At 39.2% G+C, this 25,185-nt stretch overlaps 1 protein-coding gene across 1 annotated transcript in view; it reads right to left on the bottom strand.

Moving 5' to 3' along the window:
- The window catches only part of LOC132395719 (histone deacetylase 9-like), a 470,412-nt gene that overhangs the window by 332,242 nt on the left and 112,985 nt on the right, over positions 1–25,185 (bottom strand). The window lies entirely within an intron of this gene.

The raw sequence follows: 25,185 nt of genomic DNA, 5'->3' as shown, positions 1-25,185 counted from the left end.
TAACTTGTATTTCCCCACAGGAATTCATGCTGAGGCTTCAGCTATTCATAGTATTAATTGATGGTGGCACAGAAGACAGACACATAAGTTCGGTGGTGAAATAAAAATGGATGACATAGTAGACACTGAAAATGGTACATCTAGATTACTAAAAGGATATTAGTGAATAAATTTTTAAAAATCCACAAATGGATTCCATTATATTGGAAATTTGAAGTTATTCTCTTTGGGCCTAAGCAGGATAAATCAATTCATTTTCTAAATAATGAAATGGGAAGCATGATAGGTCTACAGGGACCTAATTGTATGCATGGATCATTGTTAATTTTTATGAGTTCATATGTCATAAGCAGTCATAGCATATTCAAAATCACTACTGGAAATTTTGGCCTTCCATTTAGATAACAAGATTTGTAACTACAGTATATAATGCCCTGGTGATTCATACTGCACCCAAAATGGGGGTCTTGGCACTATATATCATTAAAAATAATTCGACTTCTATTAATTATATATTTTTGATGTTCCAACCTACTTTCCCATATTATACTTACTACCTTGACACCAATATAATGCCATTTCTCTATTGTTCCTTTCTTCAAACTGAATAAAAGGTTTCTTTTGCCTTTATAACATAGTTTTTTAAACTCTGGAGGTTCCGCTCTTCCCTACTTTCATTTTCCATTACAGATTCCGAAAGTAAAAAAACAAGAACAAAAAAAAAAAATTGCTGGAAACACTCAGTATCTGTGGAAGGAGAACCAAAGTTAATATTTCAGGTCAAAAGAAGAGCTGAAGAAGGGCTTTGGAGCCAAAATACTGACTCCGTTTTCCTTTCCTCAGATGTCTCACTCGCTGTGTGTTTCCAGCATTTCCTGTTTACACATCTGACTTCCAGTGACTGCAGTTAATTTGACATTCATTCTGAAATGAAGAAGATAATTTTAATTTTAACCTTCAGAGATGAGATAAAAAATAGAAAGCATTCTGCGTCTAGAGGCTGGTATCTGCGGCATGGTAGCGCAGCGATCACTTTACTGTGCCTACTATCACCAATATGAGCTCTAAGATTTGATGCTAACTATAACTTCAAGAAGGTGGTGTTCTATACATCTAACACACATTCCTAGCTTCGTTCAGAGATCAGCTTAGAGCATGACCATCAGCCGTAAGAGCAGAATTCAGCCCAACAAGTCTGCTCTGCCATTCCACCATAGCTAATTTATTATCCCTCTCATCCCTATTCTCCTGCCTCTACCCATAACCTTTGAAACAAGAACCTATTGCCTCTGCTTTAAATACACTAAATGACTTGGCCTTCACAGCAATGAGATCCACAGATTCACCATCCACTGGTTAAAGAAATTCCTCTTTATCTGTGTTCTAAATGGACATTCCTCTATTCTGAGGCTGTGCCCTCAGGTCCTGGACTCATCCATTATAGAACACATCCTCTCCACATCCACTCTATCTAGGCCTTTCAATATACAAAAAATGAGTCAACACTTCTGGCCAGTGTAGTGTTAATGATTGAGAGCGAATGTGTGTGGTGGCCTTTCTGGTGTGTATTTTGCCATACAGCACCAAGTAGACTACTCTGACCCTTCAAGCCATGCTGCTTCAGCAACCGCATAACGCTGATTAACGCCAACCAAATTACAGGACAATTTACAATGACCAAATAACCTACCCGGAACATCTTTGGACTGTAGGTGGAAACTGGAGCACCCAGGGAAAACCTGCGCATTCCACAGTAAGGATGCACAGGGACTTCTAACTTTATTTCTGGCACTACAGAAACTACAACTGTAGGGGAAAACAAGTAAGGGTTTTTTGATAATACACCATTTGTCTGTTTAAAGAACATGGATTTAAGTGACTGGACATTGGGAAGTAACATCAGCAGACAGTTAATTATGATGACTTGTTTCTATTTCCCATTATACTCTTCATTCCCTTAACCATAACAATTTGGCTAAAACAAGAAACCATTCTAACCTTTATTTCTTCCATCTCCCAAATTTGCTGTAGTATTAGAAATTGCCAATCCTTCTAGCAAACTGAGAAGCCAGGACTTTAGAGAACAAATTCTGATGAAGGGTCTTGGCTCAAAACATCGACTTTTTACTCTTTTCCACAGATGCTGCCTGGCCTGCTGGATTTCCAGCATCTACAGATTTTCAAGTGTTTGTGACATTTTAACCAAGATGTATAAGACATTGATAAAGGTGACACATGAAGATAAAACAATTCTTGGGCAGAGATCTAAAGCTTGGATCATGAGCTTGGAAATCTGAAGCCATTAGCCCTGTAGTTAAAAAGAAAATTGTTCGTATTGAATTAAGAATATACATAGAAGCTGGGCAATGCATGCTGGTCCTTAGGATTAAGTCCACTGGCAGTAGGCACAGAACTGAAATCCACCAGTTTATCATAAAATTATCCCAAAAACATTTAGCAGAGGCTCAGTGGACATAAATGCTAATGAAGTCTCAACTTCTTAACAGAAGGTGTATTCTGCTATTTTTGGATGTTTATGTCTAAATACAAGGAGGGACCCTATGGTTCTGGGCTGAAAATCAGTCAGGTATATTCCTTCACAGAAACTGAAGTGACAGCCTTAGGATGTCCCTGAGCTGTCATTTTCCAAAATTGTTACCATGCTAATGATATAATGATCCCCTTCTGGAGTTTTCTATTTCAATCAGCCCCCATGCCCCCTCGAACATGCATTAAATATCCTCAGTTAAAAATACTGCAACTGTTTTCTTGAGCTTTGCTGTTGCAATTATTGAAAATAGATTTGTATTGAAAAGAGAACATGTTTATGTTTTATGTTTATGTTTTATGTTTTATGTTTATGTTTTAGTATATTACTGTAGATTAAACTGTGGATCCCCTTCTCTAAATCCTCCACTGTAAATTGACAGGAGTATTATTGCATAACAAAGAAAAGCAATTTATATAATATTTATGAGGTGCTGTGCAATTGATGAAAATAGTAAATGAGAAATGAATATATAACCAATTATATGGTGAAAAGAATAGGTTCTGAAGAGAATCTTTGAAACATAAAAGTAGTGATCGATGAAAAAAAAAATTGATGGGTCAGTTTTGGCAGGGGGTAAGCATGTTTCTGAAAAGCAAAGTTCACAGCAATGTCCCTCTGGTATAACAATCTTGCACTGAGGTCTTAATCTTATTTTCCAGAGACTGCGCATTTGCTGAAACTTGTTGATCGCCACAATAAGTCTACAGCGGATGCAATCTCATTGGCTCTCCATTCAGCCTTGGATCACCTGGACAATAGCAATAGCTACATCAGGCTGCTGTTTATTGATTACATAGTGCTCAGCATCATCATAGCCTCAGAACTAAACAATATGTTTTAAAATTGGGCCTCTGTACTTTCCTCTGCAACTAGATCATTGACTTCCTCATTGGGAGACCACATTCAGTGCAGATCAAAAATAGCATCTCCTTCTCATGACACTCAATTCTTGGGCAGAGGTTTAAAGCTTGGTGCACCTCAAGAATGTGTGCTTAGCCCACTGCTCTACTTTCTCTACACTGATGATTGCATGGTAAGGCACAGCTCAAATGCCATTAATAAATTTGGCGATGACATGACTATTGTTGGAAGAATTTCAAATGGTGCTGATGAGGCATACAAAACCAACCGGTTGAGTGGTGTCACAACAACAACCTTGCACTCAGTATTAGCAAAACCAAGAAATTGAACATGGACCTCAAGGAAGGGAAAGTCAAGGGAACACACACTCATCCTTATCAAAGGACCAACAGTGGAAAGGGTGAGCATTTCCAAGCTCCTGGGTGTCAAAATCTCCAAAAATCAACCTTGGCATCAACATATTGATGCACTTATAAAGTAGGCATAACAGTAATTATATTTCATTAGAAGTTTGAGGAGGAATATCACCAAAGCCTCTTGCAAATTTCTGCAAATGTACCATGCAGAGCATTCTAAATGATTACATTGCCATCTGATTTGGAGGGGTCACTGCACAGGATCAGAAAAAGCTGCAGAAAGTTGTAACCTCAGCCAGCTCCATCATAGGACTAGCCTCCCTAGCATCAAGGACATCTTCAAAAGCAACATCCATTATTGAGGCCCCCATTACCCAGGACACGCCTTCCCTCATTGCTACCATCAAGGAGGAGGTACAGTACCTCAAGACACAGACTGGATGTTTTAGTAACAGCTAAAATCCTCACCATCAGATTTCTGAATGGACAATGCACTTTTTTTTGCTCTCTTTTTGCACTACTTAATTTATTATGATATATATAATATATACATTATTATTGTAATTTATAGTCCTTTTGTTATGTATTACATTGTGCTGCTGCTGCAAAACAAAATATTTCATAATTTATGCCAGTGATATTAAACCTGATTCTGATTCTGAAGTCGGTACCAAAAATTAGACAAAGGAAAGGAGAGGTACTGTCAGAAGAAATTAAATTAGAGAGTAAGATGAAGGCTGCAAAGTGAGGATGAGGAAGAAAAGGACCAGTTTGAAAGTGATGAACTGTCTCATCTGAAAGAAATATGTACATTTTGTTGTGAATTAAACTGGTTTAATCTGTCACTATAAACTTGACTACACTAAATCAGAGCAGCATATTACAAAGCTCCACGGAAGTTTTCCCATTTAGCCAGAAATTTTAAATAGATAGATAGATAGATACTTTATTCATCCCCAAGGGGAAATTCAACATTTTTCCAGTGTCCCATACACTTATTGTAGCAAAACTAATTACAGACAGTATTTAACTCAGTATAAATATGTGTGTTTCTGAACGAAAATTGTGTTACCTCAGTTTGCAAAGGATAGATGATCTGGTCCACCAGATTGTTACCCATGCAGTGAAGGTGAAAATTATTTACAAGGTCTTTTGGCTATAAATAGATATATCAAAAAGGTCAAATAGATGCTAACATCAATTACTCCAGGTTGCATGTGGAGATCAATTAGATACTAATTACCGATGCTGAGATACTCTGAAAAATGCCAGTTAATTGCAACGTGTAAGCTTCACCTCAGAGTGAGATGAAGTTAGCAGAAAATAATTAACTTTCACTTTTGCGGACATTTAAAAATTATGAGCTATTATAAACATTTCACTTAATTGTGATTTGCTGCTATTTTATGAATGTCAAACCTGACCTAATCTAATGGAGTTGAAGCATAGAAATTTGCATTTGTGACAATGTATAATCCTGAGTCTAGATACCAGATTAATTCTATGGTGGAGAACTGAAAAACCAAATTACTTCCAAATTGCCAAAATTCAGTAAACCACAAATTAATGTTTTTGTAAAGGAATAATTCAGTTCAGTAAGATTCATTGAACCGAAGCTCATATGTTCACTGAGCAGACTGAATTTGGTGTACACTTAAAATATTAAAATGGTATGAGTTAATGTAGAAGGAATCAATAAATATCCATAGCTTTTAACTGAGTGTTAGTCAAGGAGACATATTTATTACAAAGATAAGCTCACGCCATAATATAATCATGGCATCAGTGAGCCAGACTATTTCCAGAACTTGGACATGGCCCAAAGCAATCACTGCTTTAGGTCATAAAATGTAGGAAAACACAGCATAGGAGCAGGCTTTGCATGTCACTGGGTTGCAGACCCAAATGCAAAGTGAAAGACACTGATGCAGGTCGATATTTCACAGACTTTAATGCGAAGAGAGTTAAAGGGAAAAGAAAACAGTAAATGCCAGGCCAAACAGGGCTGTTAACTAAAACTCTCAAATGGAAAAACGAAGCCTTACACTGCAACTAAAAAGGACAACAGAGGAATAAAGTGAATACTGCTAGTCTTCAAGGTCAGTTGACTTGACAATCCAATTTCTCAGACAAGGCAGAATGCAAACAGGCAGTGAAGCATTGCTGTGTCCAAGTCTCAACAAGTACTAGGATGGAATGAATAGACTTAAATACTATCACAATGAAATACTAATTAGCTGAAATGTGCATATTCACAAGCACAATTTCCGTATCTGCTGTGCTGCTGAATCCATGGTTGTGACACTCCATGTCTGTGCACAGCATGATGCCAAATTAAGCTATTTCTCTCTGCCCTGCACATGATCCATGTTTCTTCATTTCATATGCCTGTCTAAATAGGCCTTAATTATTGCCATCATATCTGCTTCTGCCACCCAAACTGGCAGTATTTTCCAGACAATTACAGTCAATGTTTTAAAAAACATGCCTCATCCATCTCCTCTAAACTTTACTCTTCTTTAAATCAGTGCCCCCTGGTATTTAACACTTCCACCCTGAAATTAAGTTACTAACTAGCTACTCTATCTATATCTCTCATAATTTTATGTAGAGCTAGCTGGTTACACAGCCTCAGAGACATCAGAGAAGACAACCCAAGTTTGTCCAAACTCTAGGCAACATCCAGATGAACTTCTGCAACCTCTCCACTCACATCTGCTGCTGAACTCCTCATCCACAATCTTGTCATCTCAAAATGTGGCAATTACAATTCATTCGTTCTTCATATTCTCTCTCTAAAATTCCATTTTGTTACCCATATGTTTACAGTGTTCTTTGGGTGTTCTAGCTTCAGGACAAATGCATGCTATTATGAGAGTTTCCACTAACTGGTAATGTTCTTGTCTCTGATTCGTTATGTATAGATTCAAATTCCAATCCAAAAAGTAAAATCTAATTTCAGACAACAATTCAGTGTGGCACTGTAGACTCTTGTAGTGTTGGCTCTCTGATGTGACATTAAATTTAACCCGTTTTTGTCATCTGGCAAAGATGTAAAAGGTCCCTGATCTCTACTTAAACTAAGAGCTGGGAAATTAATACGTCACTGAAACAAAGTACCTGTTATTATCATACACACTTTTGGGTAAGATTGAAGAAAAAGCGAAAGTACAAATTTTATTAAAGGAAAATTTTCACTCTAATTTCATCTACTGAATTCACTACTGAAGAAAGCCTTATCTTCTTTGCTTACACAGTTTTTTCGTGAGATAATTTAGAACAATGCACTGAAACAGTAAAAATAATTTGAAACCATGTGAGGGAATGGTCATCCATCTCTGTGTATGGTCAGCTCATAATGCTCCCAACTCTTGATAAAATCCATACTTTGAATAAATGCATAATACATCATCAGGATATTTGTAATTTATTCCTGTGATATTTCTGCAGCATGGTTTTTTGAAATTTCTACCCTTGATAACATTGATTTATATTGTTTGAAACTTAAAGAAAATTTTCAAATAAATCGATTGTGTAACTCTTCACAGTGACACATATGCGCTTCGTGCTTACACAAACAATTGCCCAAATTCCTGTGTATTAAAGGAAGCAAGCATCTAATGACAGGAAGTTATTTATGAAGTTTGTTTAAACTGCCATGAAGTAAGAGAGGAGCAATTGGCCCCAGATTTACAGGCAGGTAGACAAGACTAAACCTGAGGGAAGTGTGTCATCATACATAAAAACTGCAAAACTAATTCCATTGGTGAACATTCATAAATGCAAATATATTACAATGATTGATATGTTTTTAAAAACTGTAAGAAATAATAAAGAAACACATGGCAGTATGAGTTCTGCAATTAGGATTATATAAATATAGAAACAAAGATAACCTACAGCACACTACAGGTCCTACAGCCCACAAAGCTGTGACGAACTTGTCCTTACCTGAGAAGTTACCCAGGGTTACCCATAGCCCTCTATTTTGCTAAGCTCCATGTACCTGTCCAGGAGTCTCTTAAAAGACCCTATCGTATCCACATCCACCACTGCCACTGGCAGCCCATTCCACGCACTCACCACTCCCTGCGTAAAAAACTTACCCCTGACATCTCCTCTATACTTACTTCCCAGCACCTTAAAACTGTGCCCTCTCATGCTAGCCATTTCAGCCCTGGGAAAAAGCCTCTGACTATCCACATGATCAATGCCTCTCATTATCTTATACACCTCTATCAGGTCACCTCTCATCCTCTGTCACTCCAAGGAAAAAAGACTAAGTTCACTCAACTTAATCTCATAAGGCATGCTCCCCAATCCAGGCAACGTCCTTGTAAATCTCCTCTACACCCTTTCTGTGACTTCCACATCCTTCCTTCAGTGAGGCGACCAGAACTGAGCACAGTACTCCAAGTGGGATCTGACCAGAGTCCTGTATAGCTGCAACATTACCTCTTAGCTCCTAAACTCAATCCCACGATTGATAAAGGCCAATGCACCATATGCTTTCTTAACCACAGAATCAACCAGCATAGCAGCTTTGAGTGTCCTATAGGCTCGGACCCCAAAATCCCTCTGATTCTCCACACTTCCAAGAGTCTTACCATTAATACTATATTCTGTCATCATATTTGACCTACCAAAATGAACCACCTCACACTTATCTGAGTTGAAGTCCATCTGTCATTTCTCAGCCCAGTTTTGCATCCTATCAAAGTCCCATTGTAACATCTGGCAGCCCTCCACACTATCCACAACATCTCCAACCTCTCTATCATCAGCAAAATTAGTAACTCACCCCTCCACTTCTTCATCCAGGTTATTTATAAAAATCACGGAGTAGGGGTCCCAGAACAGATCCCTGAGGCACACTATTGGTGACTGACCTCCATGCAGAATATGACCCATCTACAACCACTCTTTGCCTTCCATGGGCAAGCCAGTTCTGGATCCACAAAACAATTTCCCTTAGGATCCCATGCCTCCCTACTTTCTCAATAAGCCTTGCATGCAGTACCTTGTCAAATGCCTTGCTGAAGTCCACATACACTACATCTACTGCTCTACCATCATCAATGTGTTTAGTCACATCCTCAAAAAATTCCATTAGGTTCGTAAGGCATGACCTGCCTTTCACAAAGCCATGCTGACTATTCCTAATCATATTATGCCTCTCCAAATGCTCATAAATCCTGCCTCTCAGAATCTTCTCCATCAACTTACCAACCACTGAAGTAAGACTTACTGGTCTATAACTTCCTGAGCTATCTCTACTCCCTTTCTTGAATAAGGGAACAACATCCGCAACTCTCCAATCCTCCGGAACCTCTCCTGTCCCCATTGATGATGTAAATATCATCACCAGAGGTTCAGCAATCTCCTCCCTCGCCTCCCACAGTAGCCTGGGGTACATCTCATCTGGTCTAGGTGACTTATCCAACTTGCTGCTTTCCAAAAGGTCCTGCACATCATCTTTCTTAATATCAACATGCTCAAGTTTTTCATTCTGGTGTAAGTTATTCCTACAATTGCCAAGATCCTTTCCCGTAGTGAACACTGAAGCAAAGTACTCATTAAGTACTTCTGCTATCTCCTCCAGTTCCATACACACTTTTCCACTGTCACACTTGATTGGTCCTATTTTTTCACATCTTATTCTCTTGCTCTTAACATAATTGTAGAATGCCTCGGGGTTTTCCTTAATCCTGTCCGCCAAGGCCTCCTCATATCCCATTCTGTGTCTCCTAATTTCTTTCTTGAGCTCCTTCCTGCTAGCCTTATAATCTTCTAGCTCTCTATCATTACCTAGCTTTTTGAACCTTTCATAAGCTCTTCTTTTCTTCTTGACTAGATTTATAACAGTCTTTGTACACCATGGTTCCTGGACCCTACCATCCTTTCCCTTTCTCATTGGAATGTACCTATGCAGAATTCCACGCAAATATCCCCTGAACATTTGCCACATTTCTTCCATACATTTCCTTGAGAACGTCTGTTTCCAATTTATGTTTCCAAATTCTTGCCTGATAGCCTCATAATTCCTTTAGTCCAATTAAACACTTTTGGGACTTGTCTGTTCCTATCCCTCTCTAATGCTATGGTAAAGGAGATAGAAGAATTATGATCACGATCTCCAAAATGCTCTCCCACTGAGAGACCTGACACCTGACCAGGTTCATTTCCCAATACCAGATCAAATACAGCCTCTCCTCTTGTAAGCTTATTGTGTCAAGAAACATTCCTGAACACACCTAACAAACTCGACCCCATCTAAACACCTCACTCTAGGGACATGCCAATCAATATTTGGGAAATTAACATCTCCCACCATGACAACCCTGTCATTATTACACCTTTCCAGAATCTGTCTCCCTATCTGCTCCTCGATATCCCTGTTACTATTGGGTGGTCTATAAAAGACACCCAGTAGAGCTATTGATCCCTTCCTGTTTCTAACTTTCACCCACAGCGACTCCATAGACAACCCCTCCATGTCTTCCTCCTTTTCTGCAGCCATGACACTATCTCTGATCAAACATGCCACACCCCCACCTCTTTTGCCTCTCTCCTCATCCTTTCTGAAACATCTAAAGCCTGGCACTCAAAGTAACCATTCCTGCCCCTGAGCCATTAAAGTCTCATTAATGGCCACAACATGATAGCTCTAAGTAATGATTCACGCTCTAAGCTCATCCGCTTTGTTCATAATACTCCTTGCATTAAAATAGACACATCTCAAACCATCAATCTGAGCACATCCCTCCTCTATCACCTGCCTATACTCCCTCTCGCACTGTCTCCAAGCTTTCTCTATTTGTGTGCCAACCGCCTTTTCTGCGTCTCTTCAGTTCGGTTCCCACCTCCCAGCAATCCTAGTTTAAACTCTCCCCAGTAGCCTTAGCAAACCTCCTCGCCAGGATATTAGTCCCCTGGGATTCAAGTACAACCCGTCCTTTTTGATTATCCTAAAATATATTAAATTTAACAACAAAATCTGATTAAAGTATTGGTACAAAACTAATATATAACACATTGGGCCTAAGCTCAAACTTCCTCACTGATCTTCTCTTTCTAAGAACCACTTTGTCCTCTTTTAAGTGTAAGTAAGATGTGAAAATCTAGACATTCCAGGAATGTTTCAATGTTTGCATTTGATTCAGTAGAGTCTTGTAGCTTCTCGGATTCTCTTTTCCGAGAAACCACTAAAATAAGAACACAAATATTTCAGTATTGTCAAACACTGACTCCTCCACAGTAATTATCATACAAATGGCATATGTATCTGGGATTAAGATTGTTCCTTTGGATTTTCAACTTCATTAATGAAAAGCAAAAGCTTATATTGCAGCATTCCAAAATCACAAGTTTTAAGAGCTTTTCCCCACAAGTTTCAACTTGCTTTAAACTCTGCACAGGGAAGAGCTCTTTCTACTTGTTCAATCAAAACAGTTTGCCTCTACAATCACTACACACCCCCATTTATTTCCTGGTGCTCTTTTCAGCTGATTTCTTGATAATCATAACTTTTATGAGGTTCCTTTCTTCTGTCTTCCAAACATTCCCAGATAGGAAGAAAATTATGTCATTCCAATAATCTGGACTAATTTTGCTTGCTTCCCACATTCTACTTTTAACCTTTGCAGAAGGAATAATAAGAAACACTGTGAAGCATTTGTTTCTACCCTATTAATATCATTAGACAAGATTAAGCACCTTTTCCATTAAAGTCTAAATCACTATCTTGCCAAAAGTCCAATAATTATTTTCAAATATTGAATACTTTATTGTGCTGGGATTTGAGTGCAATGCTTCAAAATGAAGCTTGGTTGCTTCAACTTTACTATCATGGATCAGGAAGATGCATATTAACTATGAAAAGTAATTGCAGAATTCAGCAGGTAACCAGGATCTAGCTAAATACCACATCTCTGAAGGCAATGGGCTTCCTATCATATACACTCTCCAGAACAATATATGTACAGCAAAGTTTAATGGGTAATAAATTGAATTATTTAATCTGTTTTATGATTTTTACCCCTCTCTTCCATGGGAGTGGGAGAACATGAATGCCACAAACTAAGTATAAGGACCTAAGAATTGTTTTGCTTATAATGTGCACGTTATGGAGTAATTGCACACACAGGGCACCAATAACCATTTTGGACATAGACTTATCATAACAAAATTCATTAATGGCTGAGGACCAGTGTGTGGATAGCACTGAAGAGGATAACCAAACAACATACTGAAGGAACTCAGTGGGTCAAGCACTATCTGTGGTGGCAGTTGTTATGTTTCATCACTCCAAAACATAATTACTAATTGAAAGAAAAAGTAGGGAGTCCAGGAGTGTGTCATAGTCTTGCTTTTACTTTAAGCAAGGTACGCACGTATCATGTGGTAGCTTCATGACGTAGGCAATTTACGTACATTAACATATAATTCACAATGCATTATGTAAACAAAAATAATGCGTAATCAAGCAATATATTTACAATATTACTGAAATATGACTGAAATATTAAACACACAACACTCCTCTATGCTTAGATATAAACTCCAACTCTATTAATATAGAGTGCATCTCAATTATGTGTGCGTGCAAACACACACGCACACACGCACGCACACACGCACACACACACACACGCACACATGCACACACACACAATCCACAGCATAATGAATTTTAAATTGTCCCATTCAGGGCTAAAGATTTAATCAGATTTAATCACTGTGGAGGATTTCTTATTCCTATGCGATAACTTCTTTCCTGACAAAGGGGATCACTCTGCTTGGCTGGTGAGACTTGTACCTGTTGCAACAATCTCAGGTTCTGGGGCCTCCTCCGTGGTGGTTGGAGGAGTCGACTCTGAGACTGCAGGATGTGTTTCTGACAGCTCTGGTCTCATTTCTTCTCTAACAATTGGCTCTGCTCTTCCTCAACTGATCGTTGTTTCATGTCCAGATGATATCAAGGAATGACCCAGGATCAAGTTTGCGGGCGAGTTGTTGGCTGAAGCCTCTGCCAGGGTAATGCAGGCTATTCTCAGGGATGGAGAGGCACTCTTCTTGGCATCCTCTGAACGTGCTGGCATCCTGAACAGTACATGGTGAGCAGGTTGATCAGCTGATCTATCACAAGCTACCAGATAAAACTTCGAGCCAATGCTTTCATTTGGAAAAAGGAAACACTTCAAAGATAGCTTAAAAATCAGCCTGAAGAAATCCAACATCACATCTAAAATCTGGGAAAATATGGCACTCGCAGATACCCCTGGTGGAAATCCGTTCAAGAGGGGGCTGCACTATATGACAGCACCCTCTGCTGCACCACAGAAAAGAAGTGACAGCTGCCAAAGGATAGATTGACCAACCAAAAGACCCGGTTACTAATCACAGCCACCACTTACTCTTGCCCACACTGCGCCAGAAAATGTAGACTACAGATCGGCCGCTACAGCCACCCGAAGATCCACCTATAGACAATCCCTTAGGAGAACATCATACTGCAAGCTGGCTAGTTCCCTCTATACTCTGTCCTGATGCAGGGTCTCGACTGGAAGTGATCAACATCTCTTTACCTGCACAGGTGTTGCTTGACCTGCTGACTTCTTTCAGCAACACACACAAAATCCTGGAAGTCTTCCTGATGAAGATTCTTAGCCCAAAACATCAATTGTTTATTCGTCTCCATAGTTCCTGCCTGACCTGCCTGAACCTCCAGCATTTTGTGTGTGTTACTTAAGATTTCCAGCATCTGCAGAATCCCTTGTGTTTATGACTTCTTTCAGTAGTTTTTGTTTTCTTAAGCTCATTTTGACACATTTCCCATTAAATTCTAAATATGACTATCATATTGAATTTAAACCAAGCAGGATCTGAATCATGCTGAACACATGCCAAAAGTAGAACGAGCTTGTGGAACGAACTTCCAGTAGAAGTGGTAGAGGCAGGTTCGGTATTGTCATTTAAAGTAAAATTGGATAGGTATATGGACAGCAAAGAAATGGAGGGTTATGGGCTGAGTGCAGGTCGGTGGGACTAGGTGAGAGTAAGCGTTCGGCACGGACTAGAAGGGCCGAGACGGCCTGTTTCCGTGCTGTAATTGTTATATGGTTATATAGATTCACAAAGGTACAATGATTTTATGTCATGATTTTCAAGAAATTTCCTCTAAATCTTTAAGCTGAAGATTTGTTTAAACTTTGTAATATGCGCTGTCGATAAAGGAGATTTTGCATGCGTGGAGTTTCACTTTGTAAACTTACTGCTTGAGGCTATTCAAATATGGTACTGCAACAATGGAAAATTTAAGTATCCATTAGCTATTTGCAAACAATATAAACATCTTAAAATATTTAAACAGATGTCATTGCTTAGTTCACAAGTGTTGAACATGCATAGTTTCCTTCATGCAGTATTGATCTACTGTTGTTAATATCACTAGTAAACTTCTTACCAGCCACTTAACAGCCACTTTCATTCCAATGCTCATTTGGACTGGATTCCAACAGACTTCTGTCTGGGAATAGGTCCTGCATTTTACAACCACAAAAATACTAGCTAATTTTCATCTATTATGAATGAGTAGCCCTTGGGTAAATTCAGCTTGAAATAGTCTATATTTATTGTATTTTATACCTACTTTAATGTCTTGGTTTATGTTAATCACAACATTTTGCTGAAGCCTATACCTATAGTAATATTGATTTTTCCTATTTCATTTTGAGCTTTCCATATTAATTCAACTGGGAGCAGGGAGCTGCTGTACATTTCAAAGCTGATGCTAATATAATGTTATTAAGGGCAGACATTCTGTCCAGACTGTTCTTCCTCTTCTGTCCACAGATCATGAACTTTAAACTGGGCACTCTTTTCGGTTGTGCCCAATGATTGCATCAAGCCAATCTTGTGACAACTAAATGCTTAAAACTTATTTAAACCAAACTCCCTTGGAATTCCAAACAGGCCCGCTGTACAGCCTAATCCTAATTGGATTATGAATTCACGTAGCTCATCTGCATGGTGCTGTTAAAAAGTCCTGGGACTGAAATTTAGGCTGTTCTCACAAGTCATCATGGTCTGCTTGTAGAGAAAAGTAAAAAAATTTGTTCAGGAGATTAGGCTTAACAATTTTATGAAATTAGGTTGAAATAGAAGCAGCTGTTTGAAACACGCCACTGCACCATGACAGCCTGCATTGACAGGAGAGTTGGTTGCAGATATTTGAAAGGTTACACAGTCACTTGGATAGGTAAGGCAGAGAACAGCTGCTTAGGGCAGGGTGTGATCACATCCTGAGAATGCAGGTGGCCATTGCGTTCCAGCAGACACCACCACAGCAGGCGGCATTTAATAGATTGTTCAAAGCCAGTGTGTTAATATGGGATAACAGACAAGGATATAGTCAGATTGTGCTCCCTGCTTATAAAGCAGGTGCTCAAGACACTCGGTGCAGTGGTGGGACTGTGACTAGTACTGTGTAACCACATCCCGAGCTGCCTGTGTTCAATGTTCCACAGCTGAATGTTTGGGAAGTTCCAAGGCACTGAAGCCTCAATTCCTGTGTTGCCAGAAGGTTACTTCAAAGAGAAAAAGTGAAAAAAGCAAGGTGCAAATAAACTTAATTCAATAGTAAATTCTTCTGAATGAAACACCAACTTTTCTCCCCCACCGTAATTCCTCTTGGAAAATATTAGCATAGGTAGTAGGTATTCCATTGCATATCAAGAGTGAGACCAAAATTCAAAGTACGAAGCATACTTATTATCAAAGTATGGATACTATATATGTACAACCTTGATATTTGTCTCCTTACAGGCAGCTACAAAACAAAGAAACCCAATAGAACCCGTTAAAAAAAAGACTATTAAACACCCAATGTGCTGAAGAAAAAATTCTGCAAACAATAAAAGTAAGAAATTAACATTCAAAACTGAAGTTCAGAAAGTGAGTCCACAGTCACAAAGCCGGCTGTAGCTGATTCAGGAGTGCATAAGTTGCAGGTCACAACCTCAGTTCAGTGTAGACATGAGTAAAGCTCACGGAGCGGTGAGTCTCACAACAGCCAGTCCTTCTCCTCCAGCCCCAACGCCCTGACCAGCATGGCCCAGCACTTAAATCAGTGAAACAGCAAGTTGTCCCTTGCTTTAAACCTGGATCCTGCCACTCGCGCTTAGGCCTCAGCCCCTTTGCCTCGATTCTGCCCTTACATGCTACGCCTCAACTGTCCTGCACACTGAGACGTCAACTCACACTACAAAAATGGCCGGTCATACAGATTGTTCAAAAGCTCAGCTCTGAAAGGAAAGTTGAGGCTATCGATTGCTGTGATTATTTTCAGCAAAAGTGAGACAAATAAAGTAATTACTAGTTTCATCTGGTGCCAGCAAGTCGTCACTGTGCTTCACCAGTGCCATCTTAAACCAGAAGGAACACAGATTTATGACACAAGTGTTAAGACCATAAGACATAAGAGCAGAATGAGGCGATTCAACCCATAGTCTGCTCCACCATTCAATCATGGCTGATTTATTTTTTCTCTGCTCATTCTCCTGCATTCTCACGTAATCTTAGATGCCATTACAAATCAAGAATCTTCCAACCTTCACATTGCAAATACTTAAAGACCTGGCTTCCACAGCTGTCTGTGACAACAAATTCCACAGATTCACCACCCTCTGACTAAAGGAATACCTCCTCATCTCTGTTCTAAAATGATGTCCTTGTATTCTGAAGCTGCGCCTTCCGATCCTACACTCTGCCACCATTTGAAACATCCTCATAATGTGCACTCCTACTGGCCTTTCAATATGCAGTAGACTTCAGGAGATCCCCCTCACTCTTCAGTGAGTACAAGCACGAGCCATCAAATGCTCCTTATAAATTAACCCTTTCCTTCATGGGTTAATTCTTGTGAACTTCCTCTAGACATTCTTCAATGCCAGAAAATCTACTCTGAGATATTCTTAGATATGAGACCCAAATCTGCTCACAATACTCCAAATACAGTCTGACTAATACCTTATAATGTGTCAGCATTACATTGTTGCCTTTAAACTCAGTGTCAGGTTTAATTTCACAGGCATATGTCTTGAAATATGTTGTTCTGCAGCAGCAGTACATTACAATGCATGGTAATAAAAGCTACAAATTACTAAAGAAATATATATATAAAGCAAGTAGAGCCAAAAAAGAGCAAAAGATATTGAGGTGGTGTTTATGGGTTCATTGTCAATTTAGAAATCTGTTAGGGGACAGAAAGAAGCTGCTCCTGAAATGTGTGCGTCTTTGGGCTCCTGTAACTCCTCATTGATGGTAGCATTGCGAAGAGGACATATCTTGGGTGATGGGGGCCTTAATGATGGATATGGCCTTTTTGAGATCCCCTTTTGAAGGTGTCCTGGATGCTGGAAAGACCACTGCCCATGATGGAGCTGGCTGAACTTTCAGCTTTCTGCAGCTTTTTCTGATGATGTGCAATGGCCCCTCCATAACAGATGGTGATACAATCAATTAGAATACTCTTTTCAATACACCTGTAGAAATTTGTGGGAGTCTTTGGTGAGATACCAAGTCTCCTCAAACTCCTAATGAAATATAGCAACTATCGTGCCCCTCCACCTATCTTTGTATCATCCACAAACTTGGACACAAAGCCATTAATGCTAACATCCAAATAATTAATAAATAATGTGAAAATTAGTAGGTCCACTACCAACTCCTACGGAACACCACAAGACGCTGACAGCCAATCAGAACAGACCTCCTTTATTCCTATTCTTTGCTTTCAGATAGTTAGCCAATCTTACATTTATGGGAGTATCCTTCCAGTATACCACGAGTTCTTATCTTCTTTAGCAGCTTCTTGTGTGGCACCTCGTCCAAGGCCTTCTGAAAATCATCTGTCTATCATGCCTGGTATTTACCCAAAGAATTCCAACTGGTTTGTCATGCAAGATTTCCCTTTAAGGAAGCCATGAGCCTTCAAGTACACCTGAAACCTCATCCTTAATAAAGGACTGCAATATCTTGCCAAAAGCTGAAGTCAGATTAACTGGCCTATAGTTTCCTATCCTTCGTCTCCCTTCCTTCTTCGAGGATGGAGTGACATTTATGATTTTCCAGTCCTCTAGAACCATTTCGGAATCTACCACTTTCAGAACCTTGGGGTATAGTCATCTGCTTCACATCTACCAGTACTTCCAGTGTCTTTGTTCACATAACAACAATAATGTCTATCCTTGGATGTTAAGCTCCCAGCTGCGATCTTTTATCAACCACAATTCTGTGATGCCCACAACATCATACCTGTCAATTTCTAACTGTGCTAAAGATCATCTACATTATGTATACTGAGTGAATTCAAGTATAACACCTTTAGCCTGAAGTTAAATGCTCAAGAGGTTCAAAGGTTTATTTATTATCAAAGTATACAACTCTGAATTTCTTCTTCTCCCAATCACCATGCAAAACAAATGTAAAAGACATAAAAGAAGTGAAATATAGGGTTTCATGATCAATCCAGAAGATATCGATTGAAGGAGCATAGCATGCAAACGCCATCTTGATCGGAAGATCCAGACTTATGATCTTAAGATCCTATCAATTGCTTATTCCTTCCTACACATTTTGCATTTCTTCTGGAGATTTCTGTAACCTCTCCTGCCATCTCCTTCTCTTTTATCTTATCCGTACTTTTCCAAGCTGTTGAACCCACCATCCACAGGACTATAGTCCCAACATGATTCAGGTAGAACCCACACCACTGGAATAACTCCCTCCTGAACTATGTAACACTTGATTTACATAGTACAATTTACTTATAGTGCGATTGTTCTGATGAAGCTTAAAAATGAAATGGTACCTCCAACTGTTACTGACAGTTCGGACTCTCATTGTTCAAGTATTTTTATGTTTAACATTGTCTTCTCTCATTTTCTCTAGTGTATATCTCCCCATGGGATAATAGGAAGCAATAGAGTGCACTATTGGTGGGCTAATATGAAATGGTAAATTAGGTGACAGGTCATGGGTAAGAGTGGTTTAGATGAGATTCAGGAAGTGTAGTCAGATAGAAAATTATTGCCTGCTTTACAGACCAAACATTTCCTGTTAGCATACACCCACTGAACTCCACTTCTGAATCTCCATCACAATGTAACTGAACTTCAGAACTGGAGTTCAATACAACTCATCTTGCATGCAACCAAGAATTAATTCATATCCCATGCAAGTCTGATCATTGCCAATACAGAGGTTGAAGGGAACGAAGATAAGGCATATCAGTTGGTCACCCAATAAAATTTGGAGCACTCCTGTAAACACACAAGGTTGGGTGGGGTACAATTATCGTGGATAATCACTTGCAGGATATAGAGACTGGAGACACCAATAGAACCAATATCTTCTCAGTTGCATGCCACAGAGAGGTTTTATGTTTTGAAAGCACTGACTGATTCTGGATTTTCGCAACACCAATAAGGAAATGGAAGAACTACATGACTCTGGAGTATGGTATCTGACATCATTGAAGCTTCTCTGGGGTGTCAGATTTACATATCAGACTCTGGAGATCAGTAGCACAGATTCAGGCTGAAAGGAAGATGGAAAGAGCGGCTTTGCAAATAGATGGTCAGCAATGCCGAGGAAGAGTCTGGCATTCAGAAGAAGAGCAGGTTAAAAGTAAGAAGTTGAACTCGGACTGCATGCAATTTGTTTGTAACAATTTCAAATATTGGGAGAAAAGGCCACGTTGAACGGTACACACTTTACCAGTCTCAGACATCCATGAGAATAAAACTATGAAGAGAAATTGAACTTGGGAAAATGTATGAATGCTTAAATACAACTTCCTACTTGCTGAAGCTATTGATGGTTATCATATTAATATTTGACGACATGTACATTGGCTGAGGAGCGAAAAAGACTGCTCTCCTACACATTTCCATATATTTATAATACCCTGTTAAAAACTATCAAATTAATACAATTTAACCTGTTCATAGTCAAAACAGTATATCCTTAAAACCAACAGATGGTCAATGACATACCTGCCCGGGCCTTGGTTCCAATGCTAATTGTTTCAGGAGACACAGGAAAATGGACCATTTAAATTTCTTACATGGAGCCTTTGGGCAACAAAGGCTGCATTAAGGTTAATTGTTGACTCTTGAAGGACTTGCTGAAATACTCTACCAAAGACTCAAACTTGCTGAGAAAGAAGTAAGAAATTCACAGAATTGCCATAATTTCCAAATGCCCGTAGATTGAGAAGAAATAAAAAGGTTTGCAAAATAGTAAATATTGTAAATTGTGTTTGGTGCCTTCAATCAGGAGTAAGTTTCATTTGAAAATCCGCAGATTGATCTCCATTTAAGTCAGCAAAGTGATTCAAAAGCTTCATAAAATAAGGGAGAATGAGTATATTTTCCTGTCGGAATTATTACAGGTATTTTTGCATGTTTTGTTATTATCAAAAGTGTCTGTATTTCACACTTCAGAAAGCACAATTATAAACTATACTCGGAGCAACAATGACACATTCTTTCAACAATTACCATTGACTTTGATGTGGAAATTTAGGTGTTTTATTCATTTAGTCACACATCCCATCCATCAATTAAAATTCAACAACTGGGCATAATTCACAACCATTTGCATGTAAATCAATGGGTTGTTTATTCATAGCAATTTTTTGACAATAATATCAAACCAGACTCTGAGCCATATCCAAAATGTACAGATCTACCAATTCCATTTAGGTAGAAGATGAGGAAAGGGGAAGAGGGGGAGAGGGAGAGAGAGTGAGTGAGAGAGAGAAAGAGAGTATGAGTGAGAGAGAGAGAGAGAGTGAGTGAGAGTGAGTGAGAGAGAGAAAGAGAGTATGAGTGAGTGAGAGAGAGGGAGAGAGAGAGAGTGAGGGAGAGAGAGAGAGAGAGAGAGAGAGAGAGAGAGTGAGTGAGAGAGAGAAAGAGAGTATGAGTGAGAGAGCGAGAGAGAGAGAGAGAGAGAGAGAAAGAGAGCTATTTACATTCTCCAATAGCTCCTCCTTCAGGAATTCACAAGTTACTTACAGAACTATCCATTTTGATCTGGAATTTAAGTACAAAGTGCAATCATAACAGTTAGTAGAATTTTTTTGCATTATTGAAAGGGATTGATTTTGAAGTCTTGCAGGAACATAGGAAAAATTGGTCATAAAATGCTTATCAGCTTAGAAGTTTAGTTTCACACTTTTGAAGAAAAATCAGTTTTTATAGAATATCATTGATGGGCTGAGAGAAAAGTGTAAAATTAAGAGGATATTACAATGGTCAGTTATGTAGGACTCATAGATAAGTTCTGTGCCAGCATTTGAATCCCAAGAAAATTAGTCTTGGTTTCCGTTTTACCCATACATTCTTCCACACCTTTAATAGGTAAAGCAATGATTTAATGTAAGAAGTCAATAGAGATTTAAATTTTCCATTCCAATTGAATTAATCAAGGCTCACGGAAGCACTCTCACCTCCTAGTGGGAAGATTGTAAATTAGAAGCACATTACTAAGACATGGCTACCGAATCTAGGCTTATACTTCAGTAAAACAATAAGCAATTGTTGTGCTGTCCACTGTGCCATCTTTGAGGGGAGAAGTTCTGATGAAGGACCTTTGACCTAAGACATTAAATCTGTTTTTTTTTCCACACAAATATTGCTTGATCTGCTGAGAGTTTCCCACTTCTTCTGTTTTTTTTAGATTGGCAGCATCTGAAGATTTTTGGATTTTTTGATTTGTTTTATCTTTTAGATGGTGAAAGTCAAGGTGCCATAATACCATTGGGACATCCGGTCCGTGAAGGTGATGGAATGGAGACAAGTGTAATAGAGTTTTTGTTTTGTACTTAAGAAATAAGTTGTGTCTGAAAATTTCAAGCAGTTATATACTGATGAGTATCAGTTAATTGTACAGTTGTGAAGTTTTAGTTTCATTGATTTATTAAAAAGTTAGTTCAATAAAAGTTAGTTGAAATGTCCATATATTGATAGTGCTGGTTGATTTGAAATATCCAAAGCATTATTTTGCCAGATGTAAACAAAGAATTAATTCTACTTGGAAAACAATAATAAGTTATTAATATATACAATAAAACAGAAAATCATGTAAATACTCATCAGGAGGCAGTCTCTGTGGAGGGAGAAAAAGGGGTAATATTTAAAGTTATCAACATTTTCTGTTTTTATTTCTCTACAGATGCTGTCCCAGTTTCAATTTGTCCTTATTACATAGATGGAGATTATTAATTAACTATGTCCCTCATTCTTACAAAGTAATCATAGTTTCCATGTAACCTACTCAGTATTTCCAGCATTTTCCAACATTAATTGAATTAATTGCTCTGCAATTAGAAACATAGAAACATAGAAAACCTATGTTTAGAAAACCCATATAAAGGCTATTACAGGCCCTTTAACCCACAAAGCTGTGCCAAACATGTCCTTACCTTAGAACTACCTAGGCCTACCCATAGCCCTCTATTTTTCTAAGCTCCATGCAGCCATCCAGGAGTCTCTTAAAAAACCCTATCATTTCTGCCTCCAACACTGCTACCGGCAGCCCATTCCACACACTCAGCACTCTCTGCATAAAAAACTTGATATTTCCTCTGTACCTACTTCCAAGCACCTTAAAACTATACCCTCTCATGCTAGCCATTTCAGCCCTGGGAAAAAAGCCTCTGACTATCCACACGAACAATGCCTCTCATTATCTTGTACACCTTTATCATGTCACCCTTCATCCTTCGTCGCTCCAAGGAGAAAAAACTGAGTTCACTGAACCTATTCTCATAAGGCACGCTCCCCAATCTAGGCAACATCCTTGTAAATCTCCTCTGCACCCTTTCTATGGTTTCCACGTCCTACCTGGAGTGAAGCGCCCAGAACTGAGCACAGCACTCCAAGTGGGGTCTGAGCAGGTTCCTATATAGTTGCAGCATTACCTCTCAGCTCTGAAACTCAGTCCCACAATTGATGAAGGACAATGAACCATATGCCTTCTTAACCACAGAGTTAATCTGCGTAGCAACTTTGAGTGCCCTATGGACTCGGACCACAAGATCTCTCTGATCCCCCAGACTCCTGACAGTCTTGCCCTTAATGCTATATTCTGCCATCATATTTGACCGAACAAAATGAATCATCTCACACTTATCTGGGTTGAAGTAGCAAGTTATTGGAGCTGCAGGTCCCCACTCTAGGCCGTCATCATAGTCCATGCTGAAGACATTTAAATTGCCTTCTTTCATTGACCTGCACCATGATCATAGCCCTCCCTATCCCTACCATCCATGTACCTATCCAACCTTCAGTTAAACATTAAAATCGAGCTCGCATGCACCACTTCTGTGGGCAGCTCGTTCCACATCTTCATGACCCTCAAAGTGAAGAAGTTTCCCTTACACTTTTCACCTTTCACCCTTAACCCATTACCTCCAGTTGTAATCCCACTCCACTTCAGTAGAAAAAGCCTGCTTGCATTTACCCTATCTATACTGCTCATAATTTTCTATACCTCTATCAAATCTCCTCTCAATCTTCTACATTTAAAGGAATAAAGCCCTAACCTATTCACTGTTTCCTTATTACCCAGGTCCTCCAGACTGTGCAGCTTCCTTGTAAATCTTCTCTCTATTTCTTTACTCTTTCAAACTCATTCACATCTTTCCTGTAGGTAGGTGACCAAAACCACACACAATTCTCCAAATTAGACCTCATCAATGTCTAATACAACTTCAACATAACATTCTGTCTCCTGTACTCAGTATTTTGATTTACGAAGGCCAAAGTGCCAAAAGCTTTCTTTAAGACTCTATCTAACTGTGATGCCACTTTCAATGAATTATGGACCTGTATTCCCAGATCCCTTTGCTCTACAACATTCCTCAGTGCCCTACCATTCACTGCATAAGCCCTACCCTGATTGGTCCTACCGAAGTGCAAAACCTTGCATTTGCCTGCATTAAATTCCATCTGCCATTTTCCAGCCCACTTTGTCACCTGATGCAGATCCTTCTGCAAGCCCTGTTGGAATTTGTAGCTGTTCACTACATCCCCAGTCTTGGTGCCATCTACAAATTTGCTGATCCAGTTTACCACATTATCATTCAGATCACTGAAATAGATGACAAACAATGAAGAACCCAGCACTGATCCCTGCAGCATTCCAATAGTCACAGGCCTCCAGTCAGAGAGACAACCATCTACTGCTCCCTGGCTTTTCCCACAAGGCCAAAGGCTAATGCAACTTACTACCTCATCTTGAATGCCAAGTGCCTGAACCTTCTTGAACAACCACCTATCATAATTTTCTTCCTTCATTTATACTTTCAACAAATACACTCAAAAACTTCTATAGATGTACTCTGGAGCTCATTCTGACAGGCTGCATTACTGTCTGGTGTGGAGGGGCTACTGCACAGGACTGAAAGAAGCTGCAGAAGGTTGTAAATCTAGTCAGCTCCATCTTGGGTACTAGCCTACAAAGTACCCAGGACATCTTGAGGGAGCGTTCATTATTAATGGCCTCCAGCACCCAAGGCATGCCCCTTTCTCACTGTTACCATCAGGTAGGAGGTACAGAAGCCTGAAGGCACACACTCAGCAATTCAGGAACAGCTTCTTCCCTTCTGCCATCCAATTCCTAAATGGACATTGAATCTTTGGACACTATCTCACTTCTTTTTAATATCCCATATTTCTGTTTTTGCATGTTTTATGTAATCTATTCAGTATATGTAATTGATTTACTTGTTTATTTATTATTATTATTATTATATTATTTATTATTTTTTAATTTTTTTTTCTCTGCTAGATTATGCACTGCACTGAATGGATGCTGCTGCTAAGTTAACAAATTTCATGCCACATGCCAGTGATAATAAACCTGATTCTGATTCTGACTTTAGTAAGCAATACAAAAATGGGCTTATTACTAATCCTAAAGCATGATGTTTTGCATTCAAAAATATTCCATATTTTTGCTTTTACAAGGCATATTTACTGCCTTTTTTTTCAGAATCCCTGATAGCCCATGCAGTTTTCTAACTCTAAGTTCCATCAATCATGTTCCAGTTGTGATCTGTAACCCGTTTCGGAGTTGGCGGACCGCACAGAGCTTTAGTTCATGCGTTCACCAAAGAAGTGAGCAATTCCCTCGGATGCCTCATGCTCGACCTGATTTACCTACTGGACTTGGCTCACTTGATATTTGCAGCCACACTTAACTCCTGCAGCGTCATTGGGATGGCTGTGCTAGAGGCCTGTACACTTGGGCTCTCCTGCAAGGTGGAGTGGTCACAAGTGGGTACCAGGCTTCAAGTGGCAGAGCCCAAGCCTCCACCTCCACTACTGGCATGACCCTGACATCCAA

Source organism: Hypanus sabinus, chromosome 6, assembly GCF_030144855.1.
Source record: "Hypanus sabinus isolate sHypSab1 chromosome 6, sHypSab1.hap1, whole genome shotgun sequence".
In the NCBI taxonomy this organism is placed as follows: Eukaryota; Metazoa; Chordata; class Chondrichthyes; order Myliobatiformes; family Dasyatidae; genus Hypanus; species Hypanus sabinus.
This window is presented reverse-complemented; position numbering and strand designations above follow the sequence as displayed.